The sequence below is a fragment of the Pyxicephalus adspersus genome, chromosome 4, assembly GCF_032062135.1.
Source record: "Pyxicephalus adspersus chromosome 4, UCB_Pads_2.0, whole genome shotgun sequence".
NCBI lineage: Eukaryota > Metazoa > Chordata > Amphibia > Anura > Pyxicephalidae > Pyxicephalus > Pyxicephalus adspersus.
Genome location: NC_092861.1, coordinates 111,300,947 through 111,305,822, shown reverse-complemented (window position 1 = coordinate 111,305,822; position 4,876 = coordinate 111,300,947).

Here is a 4,876-nt window from a genome sequence, read left to right as displayed (position 1 = left end):
TGTCTCATACTCTAGAATATCATATTCTCTGATTATGTGGTCTTCTTAGGTTCTTGAAACAGAAGGTAACTAACTCAGTTTCAATATATTACACAACATGCCATGTTAACACCTGCTTGCACTGTTCCTTTTTTATCTGTATTTACTATTAAAGAAAGAAGAAGTAATTATTTTAGCAGCACATTGCTACTTTGGAAACCAAAAGTTGTGTGTGCAGAAGCTCCTGTTATCCTGAAATCCAGCTCTTGGTGGAGAAGGGATAATTATAAATGTAATTATTGCTGTAATCACATAAAATCAATGCTAAACTTTTCCTCAGCTCTCATTATTACTCACTGTGATTAATGTCAGTTAGAAATGCTGTTTCCAAGGGTGGATTTTCCTTTTACAATTGCTGCAAAACAACATCAAAGAGAGGAGCATGTTTACAAACAGCAACCCTTTTGTTACAGCAATATGCAAATACAGGACCATGGATCACAATAGGCCTTCATTAACAAATAAACATGGTGGGCTGTTGGAGGATTTTTTGGTAGCTGAACAAAAGCTTTAATATTCAGTAAATCCAAACAAATCTATTTATCCAGTTCCAGGTTTATTTTCACATTTTGGCCATGGCCTATTAATAAAGTAGATACTTTTTGATGATTTATTAATATTTGTTCCCCTTGAAAAACATGATACTATTCTTTTCCAATATGTATTACACAGTACACAGTATTACACAGTAATATTCATTATTTTCTATACTATACATTTTCATATACTTTATTGGGCTATATACTTTATATATGCAATTTTTCAAATCATTTGTGTACCACACACCACAATGCACATGCACTATTTTCTTGTACATTAGGGTGTGCTACCAGCCTATTCAAATGTATATTTCTGGCACAAAGTATAACAAAGGTATATATGTACAAATAAAAAGAAAGTGGATTTTAAATATTTACATTTTGAGTATATATTTTAATATGCTACTATAAAACAAACAAAAACAAACTATTATTGTATAAAAGTAATATAATAAAAGTCAACAAAAAATCTTTAAATAGACTAAGCACGTAATTAGTGTTTTTGTTTTTTTTTTTACTAATATACTGCAAAGATTAGGTAAACATGAGGTATATTTAGATGTACCCAACAGATGCAGCAAACGCAGATGACTGTTTTTTTCATAGTCACTTCCTCTGAAAAATCTAATGAGTGGTTTGTGTTATAGAATCTTATATGGTTTGTGTTATAGAATTCTATTCTATAGAATATAGAATAGAATATATAGTTTTGAAGTGCTAAGGCCACCAGAAGAATCTTTTACATGGGATGCTTGCCTTCTGCAAACAAGCTGTGGGGGGTAACTTCTGGGCCACTACAGATGACATCTTGGACAGTTGTCACAAACATTATTGTTTCCTTTGTAGCATTATTACAAGCGAAATCTTGGGCAATTGTCACCAGAGCGTTTATCCTACTAGAGGATTTTCCCTCTGCATTTTCTCTCAAAACTCTAAAATGTAAGATTTTTTGCTTTTTTTTTTTCTCACAGTGACAATAGTGACATGGAAAAGAGTGGGGGTAATTCACCCTAAAAGAGACACAGATCCCAATACAATTTCATGCCCATTTTATTCAAAACAAAAAAAAGACATTTTCATCTTTACATACACTTTAAAATCCATTTAAACTGCTTGTCACTGTTCATTGGGTGGGATAACTGCTCAGGAAAATAAAGATCTGATAGAAGCATCAACAGGTATCAAAACACAACTTGAAAAACAAAAACTTTTTGATTCTGCTCATAAGTCGACTTAAATGATTCTTAGTATAAAATTGTTTATTGTTTTCAATTGTTCCTCGTTCTAAAACAAGACATACCACCTTTGGATATCATACACTACTCCTATATACAATCAATTAAAGTTTTGTATGAAAAGTAAGGGGAATTTTGTAGTAGCTATTGTAGATCATAGATTGTAGCAGCAAATGATTTATTTTTTTATAAATTTGGCATAAAAAGTTGTGTTTTTTGGTTTGCTGTTCATGCAAATCATTGTGTTTGTATATTGGTTGTAAAATGACTACTGGTGTATCTGCACTGTGAATGTAAGGGGTCTTATATAACTTTCAACACACTGCATTATTAGTGCACTTAAAAAACAAAATATTAGGATTTGTCTAATAAAAAGCACATTTTACACATGGTTGCAGCACAAGTAAAATTCAAAGATATAAAAAGAGCCACTGTATTCTATGTTTAGGTTATCATGAAACCTAGACAAAAAAAATGCCTGGCTCTTAATTAGCTTCCACGGAGAGAGACATTTACAATCCCCTGGCTGGCTGCAGTTTCATTCTGATGAGCAGTGTGACAGTGTGAAGTTTGGGCGGTAAAAAGTACTGAACAGGAAGACTAATTAAAGTGCATATACAGAAGGGTTGCTATGGCAATGGCTGCCAACTAAAGCTACTGGCTGGAGGTTTCCCTGACAAAGGCCAGTGTTTTACTTTTGAAACTCATGAAATCAGAATATCTTCCAAAACAGAGTAGTGTGAGGATCGAAAGGAAAAATGTACAAAGGTTACTTTGAATTTTCTTCTAAAAAGAAAGGTAATCTTTGATTTTTATCCTATGACATGTTGTGTTTACTTTGTGATTTAATGAAAGTATATGTGTGCTGTTTTTGTTTATGTTCCTAAAAATATTGATCTCATTGACACCTGATGGGGGTCCCCAGGGTGATTATAGGAGCAGATACAGATATATAAATGTAATCATTTTAATTAGGGCCTGTTCATTTTTAAAGGAATACAAAATTAATTTTGCAACTGAGAATATTGGTTTGTTACTAGGGGTAATACTAGTGTATTTATATTATTATTATTACACAGTATTTATATAGTGCCGACATAATATGCAGCGCTGTACAAAGTCCATAGTTATGTCACTAGCTGTCCCTAAAATGTGCTCACAATCTAATGTCCCTACCATGGCCATGTGTCTTTAATACAATGTAAGGTCAATTTCTTTTTGGGAAGCCAATTAACCTAAAACGGAAGTAAACCCAAAACGAAAAAAAAACACATTGACCTTTAATCCTGCAGATCAGTCTATCTGTTGGGAGTTTTCTTCCATCAGGTCCCTTGTCATCTCGGTATCCATCTTCGTCCCGGCACAGAGGGAGCGCCAGGCAGCGACATCTTCTTCTGTCTTCTTCTGGGTACTTCTTCCTGCACCACCCAATCTTGCACTGTGCAGGCGCAAGATCGGATGATTTAGATTTTTTTCTATTGATGAATGGGCTCCTTCTGCACATGCCTGAGATCAGGGCATGCGCAGAAGGAGCAGCCAAGAGCCTACCGGGATGCGTGACGTAGGTATCCTGGGAGGCTCTGCGCTCCCATTAGGTCACAGCAATCAAGACTTAAAGGGGCAGTGCTGCACCCATTGCAGCAAAAAAATAAATTTTTACTTTAAAAGGTATATTTACCCTTTTATGTAAAGTCACTATTGCGACCAAGAACCTTACAAAAGTGGACGGCTGTTATAGTAACAACTGTATAAGATGAGAGTTCACCACATTTCAGATGGATTTCCTCAAACTTCCTGTTGCATCTCTGAGACAGGAAGTAAAGAAAATTTTTCTTAGCACTACACAGACAGAAAAATATCCTCAAATCATCTATTTACTATGCATAACTAACTATGTAATAAACAGGTGCATGCTGCTCAACAATGATGAGACTGTATAAATGCAAACAGCAAAAATCACGGCACTCACAGTTCTTTGAAAAAAATCTCTTTACTGTGGTTCCATACCAACCGAAACTGTGTTTTGGGGGTGCAGTGGTCCCCATTATCAAGGCAGGTGCCAGTTCTGTTTGTTGTCCCAATAAATGGAAATAAATGGAAGCATTGTGCTCTCAAAACACAGTGTCCGTTGGTATGGAAGCACAGTAAAGAGATTTTCAAAGAACAGTGGGTACTGACAACTTTGCTATTTAGAAACAATATCCTGGCAGGGGTTGGAATGAGGAAAAAAACTCCTTGTACTTGGTTACATAAGTTTGCTATTGCATAATCTACTTAGGGGGCCAAGAGTTTTTGTATCTCCTACTTTGGAAAGGGTATGACTTATCTACTTGTTTTATGCAAATGTAAGTAGCATGGTGTTTTTTTTTTATTTATTAGGCAAGTAAATCTGAACACAAACATTCATTCAGAGCATGTTTCAACTTATACTTACCTTGTGTAAGATTTCTTCTCTATCATACCTGGTGGAATAGCGGTGTCTCTTCCTAGGCCATGTGACAATGCTCAGGTCCAGCATTTTATTACTATGGCAGATTACTGTCACAGGAGAGCAGACCACATGTTCCCCATGATAAATGGCACAATCACAGGTATCTTTACAAGGGAATTGAGCCTTGAAGTACATTTAGGAAACATTGGCTACTTTCTGTAGACTTTTCATCCAGAGATGGCTAAGTTTAACTTGCAGTGGAAGTTTTCTTCTCATTGTTGATATAGCGGAGAGAGAGGAAGGCTCCAGGAAACGGTGCTTCCTTTTAAGCTCATTACTGTGTTGTCTGTGTGAAAAATTGTATTTATAAATAGTGTGTTAAAATTGTTAAATTGTGTGAAATGCCATATATGTGTATGATAGTGTATTTCAAAATATTTCCTTATGTTGTGGTCAGACTGATAGAGATTGTGATGCAGTTACCGCTTCCTCATGCCAGTGAACTGTTACCTTGGGGGAGATGCTACAAGTAGCATCCACTCACAGCAGCCCAATAGAAAATGAATGGGGGGCGGTATTGAGCGGTTTCACTGTCAAATTTGCAAACACTGGAAAAAAGTGCTGCGGAATGA